Here is a 9611-nt window from a genome sequence, read left to right as displayed (position 1 = left end):
ATTGAGCCATAAGTGGCGCTCCAGCACCACCAAACTGGCCATCGATCGCCCGATTGCCTGAGCCGTCATCTTCGTGGCGCGTAACGCCAAATCCGTAGCGCTGCGGATTTCTCTGAGCGGAGAATCATCCAGGCCCAACTCGTCCAGCCCGCGGAGGAGTTTCGCTTGGTACACCTGGAGTACCGCCATTGAGTGAAGCGCTGAAGCTGCCTGTCCAGCAGACGAGTACGCTCGTCCAGCGAGGGTAGAGGTCGTCCTGCAGGGCTTGGACGGGTGTGACGCCCTCGCCTTCCAGCCGATAGCGGTGGGCGGGCAAAGGTGCGCAGCAACAGACTCGTCCAGCGGGGGCAGCTTCTCGTAGCCTTTTTCCTCGGCGCCATCAACCGTAGTGAGGGCAGCAGAAGAGGAAGTATGAAGGCGGGCGGAGTATGGAGCACGCCAAGACTTGGAAATTTCGTCGTGGACTTCGGGGAAGAATGGTGAAGCTCGCTGACGAGGGGCCTGGCGGCGCCCCGGCAGAAACCATTCGTCCAACCGGCTCCTAGAGGGCTCCTCGGGGGGAGACCATTGAAGTTCCAGCTCCTCGACGGCTTTAGATAGGATGCGGAACAGTTCGGCATCCATACCGGCGCTGGCGGCGCTGGGTTGCGCAGACGGCAAGGGGGCGGGGTCGTGAGAAGAGCCCGACAACTCCTCTGCGTCAGATGCGGCCAATGACATGCTGTCATCCTCGCATTCACTTCCTCCGAAGGAGACCAGATCGCTCGCAGCCGCGGAGGGACGCTGGTCAGGATGCAGGAAGAGAACTGGCGATTCCTCTCCATGGGGTGAAGGCGAGGCACGCGGGGTCTGAGCCGGCGTGAGCTCGCCTGTCACAGCGCTCTTAGCTCTCCTGCCCCGCTGCTTCTTCCTAGCAGGCTCTTGCGAGGAAGTAAGTGGGAGGGCGCGAGGAGCGGCGTCGCTCTCTGAAAAGAAAGCTAGCCGCGAGCGGAGGGAAGTGAGACTCATATTCCCACAATGGGAACATTCCGTCTCAATGAGTGCAGCCTCAGCGTGGGCGTGACCCAGGCACGAGACGCACTCAGCGTGAGAGTCAGCGGCGTGCAGAGGGGCTCTGCACGAGCAACAATAACGCCGTGGCATTTGAAACAACGGCGTTAGAAATTTGCTCTTTGAAATTGCTCTTAGATGTTCGCCGGATAGCAGCAGGGAATCAGCTCCGGAGCGTCAATCCGCCGAGCAGTGAAGATCCGCTGCGAGGCTCGTCAACGGCGAAGAAGAGGCTTGCTTGAGCGAAGTCTGCGTAGTCAGTCTCTGCGAAGATCAGAATGGATGAAGATCAGTCGTCGCTGAAGAAGAAGGATCTGAGTTCCCTATGGCGAAATGCTCGCTTATATAGCCAGATCCTCCGCCCCTTTTGGCGCGATCGGGCGCGAATCATCACCATAGGTTTGTGCATCTCCGCTGCCGAGCCATTGGTTCGTTTCTTTAACACTGCACGAACCAATGGCCGTGCAGTTACACTGCGTTATTGAAATGCTTCAGTCTCAGGAGAAAAGGAGCTTTTCCCATAAGCGTCTTACGACGCAGTACGAGTGAAAGTATCGAAAGGGAACTCATATTTACAATAATCCCGATAGCATGTGAAGGCAGCATTAATGTAGTATTTATTGCTTTTTAGTGTTGTTGGAATGTTACAAGTTGTGAAGGAAAATGGGGAAGAAAAACTGCTAATCATAAGATGGCTATAAGCATGAGAAGTGCCCATTGTACAAGGTCTCAGTCATCATTCAAAATAGTATGGCATTTAAGATACAATGTAGTTTGAGAAATATAAACCTGGTTTTTATGTACTGAATATTAAAGAAAGAATTAAGAAGGGAGTTTATACTTCAACTGCTCTTTTTGTATTTTAAAAGAAGCATTTATCCAAACTCTCAATAGCATTCTGTTTTTTGTAATGTTTCCATTCATTTGGGATCTTTCCATTACCATGGAATATTTTATTATAAGTAGCTCAGAAAGGTCAGGGGTAATGCTCCACTTTGCATAAACTCCTCCTGCTTTTTTGAAGTCTTTATATGGAAACCATTTATTTAAAACACTAAATGCTTTATCGCTTGTCACTAAAGTAGTGCAAAAATCAGCACTGAGATCTTCTGTTTGATGGTAATAGCATCCATTGACTCCATCCACTCTGTGGAAAGGAACACTGTGATCTCTCTTATGGTTTTCTATGGTGTTGGTGCAGATGGCTTTACAGAACGGACACTGAACCCAACAGCACCGACAGAAATGATCAGTCAGAAGCTCATCTGGCCTGAACTTGACATCCAGTTTTTCATTAAAAGTATTTGTGTAGAATCTACTGCTGATGTCAGACATTATAGCACAAAGTTCTTTCTTTATCACATCTTCCAGGAGATTGAAATCATCAACATCATCATGTTTCACTCCACTGAGGTCTTTTTCAGAGAAGATTAGCTCATCTGAGAAATGTTTTGTAAAACTCTTCAACCACAAACCAGCATCTCCAGTGTTCACTTGAACATGTTCAGTAGATGCATGAGCTGCTTTCATGATCTTCTGCTGCAGGAGTTGAATGTTCTCCTTCATCTTGGGTAAAACACTGACATTGAGCTTATCAGTGATGTACCGACTGACTTCATCTCTGATGAAACTCTTGAAGTGATCTCTGGGATTATGAATGTAGTCCATGTATTTGTCAAAATCCTCATCTTCTGCCAATGTCTTCAGGATGTGTTTCTCCAGGTTTGATCTGTTTCCATTTAGTGATGGACAGTTTGATCTTATTTCATCTGTCAGATTTCTGGCAGTCTTCTTGTAGATACTCTGCTCAATGGGCTCTTTAAGTTTCTGACAGATGATCTCACCAAAAATGGCAGCTGACGTTGCTCCATGAATGTGTTTTTGGAAAATACTATAGTATTCTTCTCTCTTCTTCTTAACATATATTACAGGATCATTGGCATCCCTGAACAGTCTGTGTTGGTCAGTGATCATCTGATTTGCTCTTTTACAAATGGAAAGAACCAAATCCATGAAGAATTCATTCTTGAAAACATATTTCATTTGTCCTTCCTGATGTTCTTTAACTATTTCCTTGATGTAACTTGTGAGTTGTTGAATGTAGCTGTTGTTGTAGCCCATCTTTGAAATGTTAAATGACTGGATCATTGTGTCTGTCTGCTGAGCAACATCTGTGACTAATGATTTGATTTGGGCTTCATCTTCTTTAGCTAGAGGACCATAACCAAACGCTCCTATAGCTGAAAGGAATGTATCTTTAACATGTCCTGTAAATCCACTGGATTTCTTTAACTGCACATAATCTGAATAACTAGACACAGAGAAAATATCTCTGCTCTCTCTACAGTTGTCTACAGGGACACTTTCATAGATGTCCCTGAGAATCTCTATCACATCTGTCATTACATCAGTGTCTTTGATTGCAGGAGTGTCTCTGATTATCTTCTTCACAATCTGTTCCCAAAACATATCAAACTCTTCCTTTAGTGTTTTTGCATCATTTGTTTTGTCTTTAAGTTTTAAGGCAAGTTCTTTGCTCTTTTCATAGAGGGTGTTTTCATGATGTTTCTTCTGAGCATCAATCTTTCTCTTCAGGTCTCGCTGATCAAGGATCTTATTTAATTTCCTCTTTGCTTCTCTCACAAGAGTTTCCTGAAGCTCGTTGATTTTGATTTCAAATATTTTTTTCCACTGAATCAGTATATCTTTATCTGTGTCTTTCTCAAATAATTCTGACATTATTTTTTTCACTTCTTCACTTGTTTCCATCAGTTCTCTTTGAAGATCAGTTTCCTTAACTTCATCAGTCGCTTCATTTTCTATTTTATTGTGCAGTTTGTTCTCAATTTCCATCATGGCACTGCGAAGACTCCAGGACCACTTGCTGTATTCGGTTTCCAGTTTCCTGTAGGCTGAAATCTCTAAAGAATTTCTAAAGCTGCATATGAATCGTTCTTTCAGTAAAGCCTCCCAGAGATCTTTAATACGATCTTGTAGGTGTGTCAGCCTCATTCCATGTGATTTTGAGGCATGAGAAAGAATGGATTTCTTCAGTTCTTGAATGTTCTCACAGTAGTTTGGGTTTGGTGGTGCCATTGGTGGGCTGCCCTCCCAGAGCTGAGCAAAATACTTCACATCATTCTGAACATCAAATGCAATGACATCACTGAAACATTCAGCATCACAGACTTCATCTTTAGCAGCAAGTTTTGTCATCTCAAGTTTTGCAATCGTCTCCTTCCCTCCATGTTTTTCTCTCCAGCTGTGATGTCTGAAACGTTCTGATGCACAAACACAGCTGGGATTCAGTCTGACCTCCTTCATCCTCATGAAGGCCTGAACAACAATCTGAAGAATGTCCTGCATCTCAGATGGGTTTTCTCCAAATATATTGATCAGGGTCAGATTTCCAAGACCTACAACAAATGTGGCCAATTCATTGTCATGATGTCTTGTTGATCTTTCCGACAGTTCTAGAGAACGAAGACCCTCAGTATCAACAACCAGAATATGGTCAAAGTTCATCTGTGTTTTCATCTCGTCTGACACTTTGACCAGCTGCATGAAAGCTCCTTTGGTGCACCTGCCAGCACTGACGGCAAACTGGAGTCCAAACATGGCATTCAGCATGGTGGATTTCCCAGAGCTCTGAATCCCTAAAACTGACAGCACAAAGACTCTCTGGTCTACCAGTTTCTGGATGAGTTGATCGAGAACAGCAGAGATCCAGATCACAGGAACATGAGCAGCATCTCCATCCATCAGCTCCAGTGGAAATCCAGAGATCATCATCTCTGCTGCAAGACTCGGGAGAGAGGAGAAGTCAATCTGCAGGTCTTTCTTGTTCTTCTTCATAGATGAACATGATTCATAGATCTGACCGATCTCCCTCAAGATGTGCTCCAAACCAAAAGTTGCAGCTTGAAGCTCCTCATATATACTCTGAAGTTCCACTTGTTTAGATTTAAGTTGTTCAGGTGTATCATTTTCTTTCATGTCTTTAATTTCTACAAATGTTTTCCATGCTTCGCTATACTTGTTATGTAAATCAGAAAGATCAGCTGATGTGTGTTTATCCAGAAGGATTCTGAGCCATTTAATGAAAAACATCTTATGGTCAGCAGGTAAGCTCAGTCCTTTAATGAAGCGGTTCATAAACTCACTGATGTCAGATTCGTGCTGCCGTTTACGGATTTCTTTCATTTCCGTTTGTTTTGTACTTACTACTGTTTCTGTTACATCTGTTTGAGGTCGATGTAGTTCCTTGTTCATCTGACACCACTGATGCCACAGTTTCCCCTGATGAGGCAAAAAGGATTCCTTGATTTCTGTCAGATCTTTCTTTTCCAGTAAACTCATCATCTGCTGTGCTGCTTCTCTTCCTCTCCTGCAGTCATCATCATCTTCCTCATCTACTCGGATGCCTGAGTATTTGGACACATCTTCAAGTCTAAACGTGGAAGACGATTGTGAGAGACAATCATTTATAGTTCTTCTGAGTTCTTCAGACACATCTGACTGATTTCTCTCATTCAGACCAATTTTGAATTTCCCTTTCTTCACCTCTAATAGAGTAGAGCCATCCTCAGTTAAAAGGCAAATGAGTGGTTTACTTGTCACGTACAGGTTTTGAATTGTTGCTGCATTTTTGTCATTGCTGTCAAGTTGTGGTAGAAGAACAACATTGACTGAGGCCATTTCAGTGAGGATCTGCAGCTGTTTCTCATGGTCTCCTGCATCACTGTGTAGATTACAGAAAGCAACACAGTCATTAAATTTATCAGTGTTTTTCCCAGAGGGGCAGAACCAGGCGATCTCCACCACTCCTTCCATCATGACTCTGGTTTTGCTGCTGCCTGGGCAGTTCCTGTGGAAGAACGTGTTGTGTCTTTCATTGATCAGACTGTTCATCAGCTGAGACTTGGATGAAGACACAGAGCCAAACCTGAAGAAAAACACCATTGGAGTTTGTGCCTTGTAGACTGGCTGGATTTTATTTTCCATGTGTCTCATCTTCCAGCTCTTGTTGATTTGTCTGAATGTCCAAAGAGGAAACTCAATCTGTCGTGTGAATGGATCAGGAACAAGCAGAGGCAGAGCATACTGACACTGGGACAGTTTAGTCACCATCAGCTGCTTCAGGAAACCATCAGCACAATAAAACACGGCCATCTGAACATCCATCGGGTGGATTCGCTCACATTGACTTGTTTGTTTGTTAAACAAAGACATTGCTTTGAATATACTGTCTTCATGTAAGTCAGTGTCAATTTGTTGTGGATGACCATGTTCACTGACCCCATTAACATTAATGTATCTTGCTCTGTAGTTCATCATCAGTAGCTTTTGTAGGAAAGTCTGAACCAACCCCTCTTCAGCACAACACTCACGGGATTGTAATGAATGTGCAGTTATCTGAAGAACATCTCCAGCTCTCAGTTTGTTGTTCTCTTGAAGATGAAGTCTGTGAAATATATGCTTACTTATTGGTAGTTGATTTGGGCCAATGCCTGCTCTTCCGGTGTCCATGCTTTCTCTCTGTTTGATAGACAAAACAATGACACTTTTATTTTATTCAGTGTATTTATCAAGTGTAAACTTTCTGGAATCATGAAAAAACAACAAAAATATAACAATATATATATATATATATATATGTATTACAATATTTACTCATATTTGTTAAAGAAAATACAGTTGTTCATTGTTATGTAAATGTTAATTCACAGTGCATTAACTAAGCACAACTTTTGATTTTAATAATGCATTAGTAAATGCTAAAATAAAAATTAACTAACATTTAATAAATGCTGTATAAGTATTGTTCATTCTCAGTTAACTAATGTAGTTAACTAAAGTTAAAACTTATTGTAAAGTGTAAAATTATGAAAAATGTATTTATTTTATTCTTAAAAATATTTCTTTTTAAAATGTTTCGTTCAATTAATACATGTAAACGTTCTCACCTAAATGTAATAAAGTATTCTGACAAACCTGAACTGAATCTGAATTCCAACCGCAAGTGAATGCTGGATGTGAATCACCTGAGCGATGTAATGTTGCGGTCTTAAATACTTGTACTCAAGTTATGCAAGACTACATGCCATTTAATCAGTGAGCTGCTGGTTTCTATCAAATCACATGACATTTAGGAAGTAGAATATTTTTTCACGGTTTACCTAACAGCAAAACAGTGATAAAAGCAGAATAATTTAAATATTTTTGGTTATTTCCATAATTTCGATCCTGCTTTTGATTGCATTTTTCTCAAGATGACTAGTTTTATACAGTATAGATTGTTTGAAAGGCAGCAAATGTCACATGAGTATCAGGGACACACTGAGGATAAGATTAAATTGTTAACATGCTTTTTCAAGCCTGATGTCTTGTATGATATGTTATTATTTTAGTTCAGTCTTTTTTTTTTCTTTCAATTCTTGACATTGTAAAATCATAGAGCTTTTCTTAGACATGGTTTCAAATCAGCTTTAGAAGAAATGTTATTGTAACAAAGTCATAGTGGTGTCATAGAAGTGAACTCAATTTCCCCCAGGAATACAAATACATCCAGTACACACACACACACACACACACACACACACACACACACACACACACACACACACACACACACATATATATATATACAGTAAATGCAGTCTATCTTCTTGTCTATTGTATATCACAATGTCATTGTACTATAATTTGTTGTCAGACCATCTGTAATCAATCAGTTGTAATTGTAAATTGTAAGTCCTATCAAAAATAGTACTTCTGTGAAAATACACAAATGTGTAAATTTGTGCTGTTAAAACTGTTAAATGCCATATAGAAAAGGTGCAGCCTTGTGCACTTTTTTGTATCAAGGCTGTGGTTTACATTAGGATAGACTGACAAAGTACACTGTTATTTTGAGAACATGACTACGCATTTTGACTTTTTTGAAAAGCATTTCGATCTTGTTTATGAACAACGACACAAGGACTTGTCATTCTGATGGCACTGATATGTTCACTGACATACTTTTGCCAGATAACCTGGGGCAACTTTTGACCAAGTCACATTGTGAATGTTGAGGATGATTTGAGAAATGCATTAAAGCGAAAAATTGTGTGTAAGAACTTACCATTTTTGAATAAATAAAAAATAAAATAAAAAAATAATTGTTTACTAAATTTGCTGTGAATGTTGTTTTCAGATTACAGTTTTCATTCTCTTTGGTGCATTTCTTAGATCAGAACTAAAAAAAACTACTTTTTCACCCTCCACATCTAGTCACATCTTTTCTTGAATTTTACCAATGACGGGGAAATGTAAGATGTCTTAAGTCAAGTCAAGTCACCTTTATTTATATAGCGCTTTCAACAATACAGATTGTGTCAAAGCAACTGCACAGTATTTAAACAGAACAATAGTGTATAAGTAACGCATTATTGTAAACAATCAATTTTCAGTTAAAGGCAGTTCATCAATGAATTCAGTGATATCATTGTCAGTTCAGTTCAAATAGTATACGATATCGCTGGAAAGTGTGCCCAACTAAGCAAGACAGAGGCGACTGCGGCGAGGAATCAAAACTCCACAGGTGACAGAAATGGAGAAAAAAACCTTGTGAGAAACTAGGCTCAGTCGGGGGGCCAGTTTTCCTCTGGCCAGACGAAACCAGCAGTTTGTACCAATGTCCGATTGTAGAGAACTCATCAGGTTCCTGTGGAGTAGCGCCGATGGCCGTCTAGGTTGGCAAGGTCTTTAGTGATGATCCGTCTCTGGAGCTTATCTGGTTGACATCCACGGCTATAGAAGACATCTCCAGGTGGTGATCCATGATCTAAGCTGGGTGCGGACTGGATCCTGGGGACTCAGTGACCATCTGATCCGGATACAGGCTGGGTCTGGTGGCTACGGTGACCTCGGAATAAGAATGAAACAGACTAATATTAGCGTAGATGCCATTCTTTTAACGATGCAACGGGTGCATCAGATGTTATTGGAGGTGTTTTCGGTTCCGGTTGACCTAATTAATGCAGCCTAACAATCCTTTAACGGATTTGAATTATAGTAATGTGTTAACGTTTTTTATGTGTAAGCCAGGTTAAAGAGATGTGTCTTTAATCTAGATTTAAACTGACAGAGTGTGTCTGCCTCCCGAACAGTGAAAGGTAGATTGTTCCAGAGTTTAGGCGATAAGAAAATGATTTGCCACCGGCAGTTGATTTTGATATTCTAGGTATTATCAAATTGCCAGAATTTTGAGAACGCAGCGGACGTGAGGGACTATAATGCGATAGGAGCTCGCTCAAGTACTGAGAAGCTAAACCATTGAGGGCTTTATAAGTAATTAGCAAGATTTTAAAATCTATACAATGTTTTATAGGGAGCCAGTGCTGTTACAGTTCTGTCAGTTTATGTCTTTGGTTTTGCCCATTGTCTCCCCCTGTTGATTCTGTGTGATTTGGTTTTGCCCTCGTTTGCCCTGATCCCCGTCACCTGTGTCTAATGATTAGTGTGTCTTTAAAAGTCTGTCTGTTTCATGAGTTTAATGTCGGTCTTTATTCGTTACA

General features: G+C 41.3%; 1 pseudogene; it reads right to left on the bottom strand.

Annotated features, from left to right (window-relative positions):
• Positions 1 to 1912: 1912 nt before the first annotated feature.
• On the bottom strand, positions 1913 to 6579 carry LOC141294109 (interferon-induced very large GTPase 1-like; annotated as a pseudogene).
• Between the last annotated feature and the right edge of the window lie 3032 nt (positions 6580 to 9611).

The sequence above is a fragment of the Garra rufa genome, chromosome 1, assembly GCF_049309525.1.
Source record: "Garra rufa chromosome 1, GarRuf1.0, whole genome shotgun sequence".
Classification (NCBI taxonomy): Eukaryota; Metazoa; Chordata; class Actinopteri; order Cypriniformes; family Cyprinidae; genus Garra; species Garra rufa.
This window is presented reverse-complemented; position numbering and strand designations above follow the sequence as displayed.